The sequence below is a fragment of the Lampetra fluviatilis genome, chromosome 28 (assembly GCF_964198595.1).
Source record: "Lampetra fluviatilis chromosome 28, kcLamFluv1.1, whole genome shotgun sequence".
In the NCBI taxonomy this organism is placed as follows: domain Eukaryota; kingdom Metazoa; phylum Chordata; class Hyperoartia; order Petromyzontiformes; family Petromyzontidae; genus Lampetra; species Lampetra fluviatilis.
The window spans coordinates 8,529,135-8,540,086 of record NC_136302.1 but is presented as its reverse complement, the minus strand read 5'-3'; the positions used below and the strand labels follow the sequence as shown (position 1 = coordinate 8,540,086).

The window sequence follows — 10,952 nt, the reverse complement described above, 5'->3', positions numbered from 1 at the left end:
ACCTGATTGCATTGCTGCATGCAGTGTGGCGTGATTCTCTTTGCATTTACCAAATTATTTTTTTTATTTACCTTCTGTGTTTCATATAATTTGGTTCTTTCGGTAAAGTGACTTTGCCGAAAGAACCAAAGAGTGGATTCCTGCAGTCACGAAAGCTTCTGTTTCATTTTAGTCATTTTGCATTCCTGTTGATATCGTATTTATCTGCTTAAACAATTGTTGTCCTGTTTTTTAGTTTTCTTGGACCTGTTTGCCATCCCATTTTTTTTCAACTTTTGTTTACCCCCCCCCCCCCCCCAATTTTTACATTTACAATCGGTCCCCTTTCGCTATTCCGGTTTCGAGAACGAGGTTTAACTCGGGATTTCTGTTGCAACTGGATCCGTTTCTCCTGCCGTGCAGAAGTTAAGAGCATTTCACTCGACTCGGGTGTTGCTGGAACAAGAGACGCACGGTCTCAAAGGAGAGGACTCTTACTGGGTCTTAAGGAATGTTATTGCTGCAGGTCTATGGGACATTGTGTGTGTGTGGTATGGGATAGGAGCCATAGGCGAATGTGGATAGAGGGAGACACGGAGGCGATGTGGGGGGGGAGATGGGATGGGAGCCACAGGAATTGCGTTTTGCTGAAGGTCTGCAGGATATTGTGTGTGGGATGGGATTAGCAGGATAATGCGATGCCGAGTTAGCTACCTCTCCTGGTATACAGGAGGCTGTGGGTTCAACCACGACGCCTGTAATATTTTGAGTTTGCATGTGTCTCTCTCCCCGTGGTCCTGTGGATGTTTTTTCCCCACATGATAACTTAATTGAGCTATCATTTGTGGCCAGGTCTCTTCTAAAAAACCACTACATAGCTCGGTGGGCCTTATCTTGTAGAATAAAAATGTTTTGGGTTTTAAAATATTTTTTTACTTTATACGGTTTGGATTTAAGACTACAGAAACGCTTGGCGTGTTTTTTTTTAACCCTTTTAGTAGAGGCGGGCAGTCGCAGGTTGCGGCCTGCACTTAAACAAGAGGCCGGGAGAGTCGACAGCACAGATGGTTGGGGGAAGGGAGCTCGAAACTGTGGGGGCAGCAGAGTTAAAAGGGGGGGGGGGGGCGAACTTGCTATCAGCGAAGATTGGACCCCCACAGGATTTTTGACAGAGCCCTTTTTTTTGCTGGAGCAAAAAGTGCGTAGAGGGGATTTGGAGTGGGACCAGAGGGAAAAAAACCATTAGAATGTGTGTGGGGAGGAGCAGAATGAGATGAGAGAGGGGAACAGGTATGGGGGTCTTGGAGGGGATTATAATTTGAGAAGGGAAAGGTCGGAGAGCAGTGAGATGATTAGGGACAAGTTCATAGAAAGATATTTTGAGGCGGGCAAGTGCTGCACGGTAGATAAGCATAACAGGACATTGTGTATGGGTGTGAGGAGACCTCAACTTTGGAGATCCTGTACGCGAAGCGTTTGAAGGCACAACGCCGTGACGCACGGCTGGAGAAACGCGCACACGAGGCGGTGATAACCATCTGTAATAGACGGCTATTTTTTTTCTTTTCGACATCTTTTCCAGCAATCGGATTAATAATGCTTTAATTTGTGCCGTTTAATGTGTCTCTGGTTTCAGGCTGTCTCATTTGCCCTCTCTTCTCGGCTAATGGCGTCGTTTGAAACTTGAAACGGGTGCCGATTGTAAAAAAAAAAATGTACCCTGCGGATTTTAATGCAAGATGATGGGTAGCAGAGTGGATTCGACACGACGTGCTAAGAACCAACAACCCGAGTTTAATTCCGGGCCGTAGCGTGCTGGACCACCACCATGACCAACTTGTGCAGACCCGCAAGGTGACATACGGTGAAGCGACGCACGTGACTGACACGGCATGGGTAGAGGGGGGCATTCGTCTGGCAGTGGTTTGACGAAGCGCTGTTAATAACCATTTATACATGTCCCAGCCTTGAGTCCGAAAACGGAAAAGTCTTTTTTTTAGAATGTTTAGCTAATTGCCACAGTGTGTGTGTGTGTGTAATATATATTTTTTTATTTGTATACAAGAGTCGGCAATCCGAGCTCCTGGGGATTACCCACGCTACAGGAGTGTAAGAACCCGGAGCACCGCACAGATGGGTACAAACTCTTCTCCTATTGCCTACTACAGGCACCTAGTTTCCCAGTCGGGAGAGGTTGGATATCTCGTAAAACGACGGCTCCATCTCTGAGTGACCCCGTCGACCCCCCTACCCCCAATCTCATCTGGTTGACTACAGACGTGTCCACCAGCACGCCTGACAAAGCGACCCAGTCGTTTCATTGCGGGAGGAGAACTGCGCAAACCGTTAAGAACAAAGCGGCTCGCGAGGAAGCACGCAGCCCCGCGTGTGTGTGGGGTGAATAATGGACAGATGACAAACGCAGCCAATTACTGGGTTTTGAGGGACGGGGTGGGAGGGAGGGAGGACGGGGGTTGGGGGAGGGGGTAAGCCACCTTATCTCCTTGTGTGTCTCTGTCCAGGCGGCTTATTACGTTCGGGCTTGAGGAGATGGAAGGGGCATGGTGAGTCTAGAGGAGAGGGATTGGTTGGCAGTAGCGGTGTTGCTGGGTCTGCTTACAGCCGAGGGTGGGGTGGGTGTTGATTTGAACCACCTGAGGACTGGCAAATGCTACCAGTGTCCACCCTGGGCAAGAAGCCTTGGGGTCGATACCAGCCATGTGAAGTCTACAAGCACCGCCTAATAAAATTCGGAGTCTAAAGATGTCACATTGCGTTCGTGTTTCATGAAGCCGTCAAACGGCTTGCAAATTTTGTAGCATGTTGCCCCCCCCCCCGCCATACGAACGAATTGTTCTTTTGAACAACGCGTATCTCGTAAATACAATAAAACGCTACCGCTGTGACCTTGCAGTCATAAATGTTTGCGATCGAGACGACGAAAAAAAACTGCTTCGAGGACAATAATAATTTTCCACCCTGCGTTGGTGCTGATAAACCATTTTGGGAGGCCAATAACTCAATTATGATGGGTAGGAGGGGGGTATCTGGGTGCAGGGTGGCAGCAGCAGCGGCAGTGCCCGGGGTAGGGGAACTGGCGTCGAGGCACATGCTCGCTAGCTCGTGCACGCGGTTGGGTGTTTGTGTAAAGAGACTAACGGAGTGTGTCGTCTGTCTTCGACAACAACACGCGCCACACTCTTCCCACCCCCGTCTCGCAGGTCTACAGATGGCGTTTGTCCGACCCAGCCAGTAGGAGGAATGCACAACAAAAGCAAGGGGTGTCCCCTCCTCCTCCTCTACCACATCACCTCCTCCTTCCAGCCCCCTTTTTCCGCTCGACCGTCCCTAACCCCCCTTAGGGGCTCTTCCAAATTCAGCTTCATCCCCCCCAGCTTCTGGAAGTGCCCCTCCCCCACGTGCTTTGCTCTTAATGTCTCGAATGAAAACGGAAAGCTGGTCCTGCTTTGCTGCTGGTGTTGCATGATGAAAAGGATATACACTTTTTGAAATTTGTTCAGACGCTATCCCCTTGCAGTCTTTTTGTTTGTTTAGAAAATAGAATGCCACGTTGGTCCTCAATGTTCTTTACAGAGATCGCATGTCCGTGCCTCGCCGAAGTCGATTTGTTTTCGTGTGGTTTGTCACCCCAACCCCACCCGCCCACGCTCAATATTTCTCCTGTACGGTATCCATGCCGCAGCCTGTGCCCTAAAGTGGGAAACTAAACCTGTTTTTATTTTTTACCAGGGAAGTCTCACTAAATTATATAGCTCTCTGTTTAGGAGCTACCTGGTGATACATGATAGCGCATTGAAATGGCTTGTGGAAATGTATAGCAGCCACAAATACTCTAAACGCGTGTCGATTCTGAAATGTGGCGGGGGGGGGGTGGAAACGGAGGACTCGGAGAAGACACACATGCAAGCGCCAAGTATACAACAGGCGTTTTTGGGGTCTGGATCGAACCCACGACCTCCTACATACCAGGCGAGGTAGTTAACATCTCGGCACTGTGGCACCCTACCCTGAGTTGTGCAAAAACCTTTTTGGGGGGGGGGGGGAGGTGGCCCACGGGTAGATGACTGTTCTCTGGAAAAAGAGTCCTTGCCCAAAAGCTTTTCCTAACGTGTACGTGACCTTCTTTTTACCACCTTTTTATTGACAAATGTGACGTTTAGTCTTACACTCTATAGATTTTGATGCACATCGCCTGTTCTGTATCCCCACATACAGTGAAACTTTGTATTTTTAGACTTTGTTTTAATTGACTTTCCACCACACCATGCTGTGTGACCCACCAACATTTGGTCAAGCTTGCAAACTCTGGGGCCGGTCTTGCCCACCCTTTGCAAGACTCATCAGCAGTCAGCCATACTAAACAAATACTGCTGGTTTACGAGCTGTTAGTGGCCGCTGCCCTGGTCCACACCACCCATGGGCTGCAATTTGGTGCACATCATTTTCTGAATTGTAAAACCTCACTGAACCCTGCAGTGACACATTTTTGGGTTTGCCCAAAATATGCTGCGCAGAATGTGGGCATGGTGCGTGGTCTGAAACAAGGCTTCTTTTCTCTCCTTGGACCTCTGAGCTTTTGGCAAGTCCAGATGGCATCCAGACATACTTGACGTGTAATTAGTTTGCCATTTTTTTTTGGTTTCTACCCACCCACCCCTCCGCCCATCCCCAAGTCAATCATCTAGGCGTTTTGACTACATTTCCCGTCTAAGACCCTCTGAGTTCTAATCGGACGGCATATGTCGATAATATAGGGGGGGGGGGGGGGGGGTTAGATCGCTTGACTATAAATTTGTCGTTAAACCCGACAGCCAATTGGTAAAGGTTGTCGCGTTAACAGAACGTGCCAATTCGTCACTAGTACAGCACACGGGTGTATTGGAGAGCAAATTAACAATCGGAGTACGACATTTTCGCCAGCAATTACAACCAGGATCGTCAGGCGGATGGCCAGATTTGTATATATCGGTTGGCTTTTATAAATGTAAAATTCGTTTTTCAGTCAAAAAATCCCCCTTTTGGCGGCCAGTGTGATTTTTTTAGAGTTCGGCGCGTTGAGCTGGGCACCGATATCCTCCGTTCGGATCGAGGTGGCTTGCCTGGTTTTTTTTTAACGTTGTTCTCTCAAGCGTTTGTTTTGTAGCGAGGTTGATGGTTCGTGAGTCGACTCGGTCACCAACAGCTATAAGAGCAAAGCGTCGCCTGAAATTGGGTTCCGCGCTCAATACGCCCGGAGCTCTGAAATTAAATATCGCGTTTGGCTAGCGTACGGCAAAGCTTCGCCGCTGCTCCTCCATATGGCAGAGTGGGTGGGTAAAGTACGGCCCCCCACCACCCCCGTCACTGGCGTGAATCGTGAGGTCACTTGAGGGAAGTGGGGGGGGCATCTCGACGACGGTCGTTGTGTGGATTTACACCGATGTAAACTTCCGTAACGCAGCGGGTGTTGCCGCTGCTGCCGTGCGTGAGACCCGAATGGACAGCTTCGCCTTGTGACGATTTGCCAATCGCAGTCCGGATTAATATTTGGGGGAGAAATTGCGAAGTAAATGTGTAAAAAAAAAAAAATTAACCCGTAAAAACAGTTTTTCACAATCCTTTATGCGTGGCGGCTAGAATCCTCTCGTCCTCTGGCTTGAGATGGCTGCCACCTATGGGTCAGATGATTGCCTGCCACCATTAAGCAATTGGTAATTAAATATAATAAAAAATTCCTAAAGTGTCAGCTCGATTGGATCACGGGAAGTGGGTTAAAAAACGACCGAAAGATTTGCACGGTCGTAAGCGCGCAAGCAAGCGAACTTGATATAAAGGATTTAAAAATACATGTATTATTGTCGATCTTTGCAGACCCCCCTATGAGGATTTACTTCATCGTCATTTGATCACGAGGTGTGGTGGTGGTGGCTTCTTGAGTCCTTCATCCAGCAGTCGATTGGCCACGGGTGACGATGACGATGTTACTCTCTTAAGGAACACGGCTAGACGTGGTAGGATCGTATTGTTGACCTTCTTGCGTTCCCCTTGGCACATTTTTCTTGTCTTTTTTAGGTGGGTGGGGGGGGAAATGGAAGTTGCGCAACCATCTGGAGACTGGCTGTGTGAAATGAGACCCGGCTGACTGCGCGCGCATTGCCCCAACTCCTCCATGCGGCTTTCTGTTTGGGGGGGGTGGGTAGACGAATAATAATATTCTTGTGTTACCGCACTGTTGCTAACAAACAAGTACAGCTGGTGGGAGGTAAGGCGATCGTGACGTCGACCCATTTCTGAAACTCGGTAAACAAGTGGCGTGCTGAGTGAACGCGCCGTGCACGTTGTGTGCACTCTGACCAAGAAAAACCCATCGACTTAGCGGGTGTGAATCAATGTTTTTAATTAGTGGTGGAATGAGCCCCCCCACTCCCCCAAGAAATTCCATGAATTGGCACGATTCTCAGTAACACCTTCCAAAACCGAACCCGTTGCGGCAGTGAACGTATCGGCCACGAGAACCCATCACGGTACTTGCAGATTTTGAAATCCCCATTGCTCCATCTCCGTGGCGTACGTGCTCTCTCGCATCTTCTTCCTTCGCCTGGCACGAGGAGTCCAAATTCTTCTCCGCCGCTGTCCACGATCGCGTCCAGTGGCGTCTGTGTTTGTAACCAAACCCATGGGCTGCAACTCGAACGATTTTTAGAAAAATAAAATTGGCGATTCCATGCTTTGCAAATCGACTCGCTGTGCAAGGGTACCACGAAGGCGCCATGTTACACGTGCGTGAATTTCTTTCGCACCGTACGTGGTCAACCGTGAGGTGGGTGAGTCCGTATGTGTTTTAAACTCGTAGGCTATTATGGAGTGTAAGTATCTTAAACTTTTTTCACACCATACGTAGCCAACCGTGCTCGTCGTGCGGGAGAAGGACAACGTGCATGTGTCGTGAGCTTAAACATAGCAACTGGTTGATTTGAAATCGATTTGCATTGTTACTCCAGGACTATTTTTTGTTTTTAACCTTAAGCCCATTTTAGAAGCGAATTATTTATTACAATCGTTCTAGGAAACTTTTCTCAAACAATGCAGCTAAACATTTCTCACTTATCATATGAAGTTCAAAACACTGGATCTGAAAGCTACACCCACCATATTCATAACAAGCTAATGCAACGCCCACATGAAAATAAACACTGATCCGGAATCTCGAAGAATAACACCATGGGAGGTTGCAAGTTAATTTCAGGTGGCGCTGTACGGGACTGAGCTCTGGAAACTTCCCCGCCCCCACCTTTTCATAATAATTTTTTTTACTGGAGGAATCCGATGAGCTATGAAGCTCTTTTTCACAGGTATCCAGTCGTGGTTGGTGTGGTCGAGTCAAATCTGTGTTGGGCGCCTTCGGGAAAATGCTCCCTTGAGAAATGAAACCTTCGGCGGCGGCGAGGCTGTGGATGTTGTGGCTCTGGTTGTGGATGTTATTTTTTTCATGAGCGAGAGAGAAAATAGGGGTGGGGACGAGGGTGGTGGGATGGTTGGAGGGTAGTGGAGGGAGGGGAGAGAGAGAGCGGAGCAGGACAAGTGGGATGGGGCAGTGCTCTAGAAGAGTGGCGGTAGGGGGAGCCACGCGGCCTAAGCCGGGGTTGGAGGGGAGGCGAGGAGGAGGGGGGGTGAGCCGTGTTGGAGGCAAGAACCGGGGGGGGGGGTGGATGAATGGAGAGGCGTGGTCTCACCGTGGCTTATCTGGTGGGCTCGCACGGCTTTGCAAGCCACAGTGCGGCGTCGGCCGAGCGCGTTCAGACGCCGGGTGCGGAGCAGTCGCGGGCGCGTTAGGCGCGCGTGTCATCTGGTTGGTTGGGGGGGTGGGGGTACCCTCGTTGTATTTATGCCTCCCCAGTATTTTTGTGCCCCATCACCACCACCTCCTCTGCCCTGTCCCCTCCGTAAGCAAGCGGTCTTTGCCCGGCTTCCCTTAATTAAACGGCAGCGTCTGGGCGATTTTTATTTTTGCGCTGTTGGCGCTCTCTCTCTCTACCCTCCTTTGCGTCTCCCTCGCGATGACCGTCTGAGAGACTTCTGCTAACGAAAGCCGAACCTCTTGCGCGGGCTGCTGCTGCTGATTTCACGCGAGACTTTGTGTTGTGCGACCACGAGTCCAGAAACCTGCCGTCGTCTCCTCCTGCATCGCCAAGGTAAGGTTCGACTGCGATTTACTTGTGGAGGTTTTTCTTTCTGGTTGGTTTTTTTTTTTAAATCGTTTCAGGTTTTTTCTTTTTTGCTGGAGTCTTAATCCTAGGGTTATGACATGTTGTGATTATTGGTATGAGGAAAAGTCCACGTCTTGTGAAACTTAACAGAATTGATGGAAATCGCGTAAGCATCATTTTACTAATTGAATGTTTAACATTTTGATGGTTTCGCTCTTTGTGTGCATCCGGCTTCTCGGGTAATACAATATTTTCTCCAATGCCAGACATATATTCGCATCTCCATTTCGCCAGCAGAGCTAGCCCCCGGCTGAGACATCTGACTCCTTTATCAAAGTTAACAGCGACTTGACCTGAGCTTCGTTTTTCCTTTAATTTCTGACGCCCAAGAAATACTATAGAAGTTTTGCGGTGGACTGCATTGAAATCCACCCGACTTGTACCACGCTGAACGGTAGCAATCCAGTTGGTTTTTCTCGACACTTATTCACGACCCCCCCCCCCCCGTAAACGTCGCATCTTACACGTGACTAAACCTGTTGTGCCACGAATACCCGCGGTTTTTGTGGGTCCATATTTACTCCGTAGCCTCTGGTTTGTTGTTATTGGGGTTGTTATTAGTAACATTGTGTTCCAACCCTCGCGCGTGTGTGTGGCTTCGTCTTGCCAGTCCGCTGCAATGATTGAGACGGGGGGGGGGTAATGCTGGCCTCAATTGCCAATGTACAACGGCCTGTGATTTCATTGTGCCCGAGCTGCCGGATTTGGCGGAACACATACACACACACAGCGCCGGCGCCTGGTTTATCGTTGCGAGTGTCAATTTATGTAAGTGAGCACTTGATACAACAAAGCGCTTTTATTTGATCTGATTTTCAGTACGATATTGTGGCTAGCTATCATGGTGTTCCTGGGGGGGAGGGGGTTATCGGTTTTTGAAATGCACTTTTCGTGTGTCGTCGGCACCGTGTCATTGACTATAAGAACACTCTCTTTTACTGCTCGGGTTTGCACGATTTGCGCTGCACAGCACTGCGATTGTGTTTTTTTCCTGCGTGATTTGTTCGGCATCTCTTCGTGCTGGGAACTTCATTTTCTTGAAACCCCCTCCTTCCCCCTGCGTTGTTGTTCGGCTCCATGTCCGACGTTTTGTTCCCCATGCTTGGTAGTTAGGAGATAGGTGGGTTTTTTTTCCCAGTTCACTGCCCGAAAAAAATCTCCCAGCCTAGAGGAAAAACCTTCACACCTGCTATACTAAAACTATTTTTTTTATTGTACCAGGTGAGTTATCTAGCTCCTTTTCTCTCTCCAGAATCGGACCTGGCCATCACAAATGAAAGCTCCTACCAAGTGGCTTTACCACGTGGAAACTTTATAGCAGCCAAATACATCCTGCCGCGCAACACACGGTAACACACTCGCAACAGAGCTTGACAACGGAGAACGCACGTAACGTAGAATCGCATCGTACTGGGAATGAAGCGAGGTTGGAGACACACTAATTTCATTTGACTCGGAAAAACCCACACTGCTCTTGGTTTGAAATGCTGCTGCTGTTTGAAAGCATGATCAACTCCTCTATGTTTTTGGTGCGTGCAAGTTAACCGAGGTTACCGGGCGAAGGGTTAACTGCTCTGCTTACACAGACACGCACACAGGTTTAGCTTTACCATCCACTGACCATGGGGTAAAGGTTAATTTCCGAGTTTGCGAGTGCTATCCGCTGCTAGATGATTAAACGTGAGGTCGTCGGCGGAGATCTCCCTGTGGGTACGTTTTCGTAGTAGTGTCTGTTTAATTTGTAATCGAGGGCGGTGGGGGGGGGTAAGGGGCTGGAGGCGGCAGTGGTGGAGCAGGGAGAGGATGTGTCAAATATTTGACCTGGGTGACTGTTCCGTAAAGTCATCGGTGGCTGAGGATGAGCCAAACCTCGTCCCGATCTCCGCGCGTTCCAACTTAACCCCCCCCCCACCCTTTGCCACAACACTATGTTGGATTAGTGCCAGAAGCCACAAATGCCACTTAATTCGGGAGGGGGGGGGCAGGTCTTTGTCTGTGGCAGTCTTTGACAAACTGTGCGGCGATTGTGGCAGAGAAAGCCCGTGGTTTTCGCGAGGCTGGATCTTCCGCGTGTTTACTCGGCAGTGTAGAGTCCACACCAGTAGGTGGCAGGTCGTGTAACGTGATATTTTTTTTGTCTGTACTGCTGTATAGATGGTGGTGGTGTAGTTTTAAAGCAGGCGACTCCACCATCCACCAAGGAGGTTTTATTTAAAAGTCTGATTGCCTGCTCGAACGAGCAAATGAGGCGTTGCTTATCTCCCGTTTTTGATGGCAACTTGGTATTTCTATCTGAATTCTGAACGGTGCTTTGTTCCTTGTATTTAAGATTCACCATTGCCCAAATACAAATGTCTATGGCATTAAATCGTTGTTTCTCTCTCCATTACTTCCAAAATAGAACCCTCCTGGTTTTCCCGTTTGTGCGAGAGGGCAGTTGATTGTATTTTACGATTGGACCAAACCCACATCAATAATTCTCCCCCCCCCCCCCCCCATGGCTTTCAAGGCCACGCTTAAAAAAATGAGCGCAATTCGGGGCGGTAAAAAAATATTTTTAACCCACAGAATTAATTGCGCGTCGGCGAGCGATCCCTGACAAATTAACCCACGTGCTCGTATTCCGTAAATGCATCGCCTTGTTGTTCATTATTCGGTGACCGTTGATGGATGGCTTGCGCGTGGGATTTGTTCTTGCGTTTTTCG

The 10,952-nt window shown here is 49.0% G+C and overlaps 1 protein-coding gene across 2 annotated transcripts in view; it reads left to right on the top strand.

Moving 5' to 3' along the window:
• Nucleotides 1–7,706: 7,706 nt before the first annotated feature.
• LOC144942744 (SPRY domain-containing SOCS box protein 1-like) overlaps nt 7,707–10,952 on the top strand; it is a 53,829-nt gene continuing 50,583 nt past the window's right edge. The window contains exon 1 of one of the 2 annotated variants that reach the window (XM_078869620.1): nt 7,707–8,171. The gene's annotated coding sequence lies outside the window, so the exon portion shown is untranslated. The remainder of the gene's footprint in view (nt 8,172–10,952) is intronic. The other variant, XM_078869619.1, reaches the window with a different exon arrangement.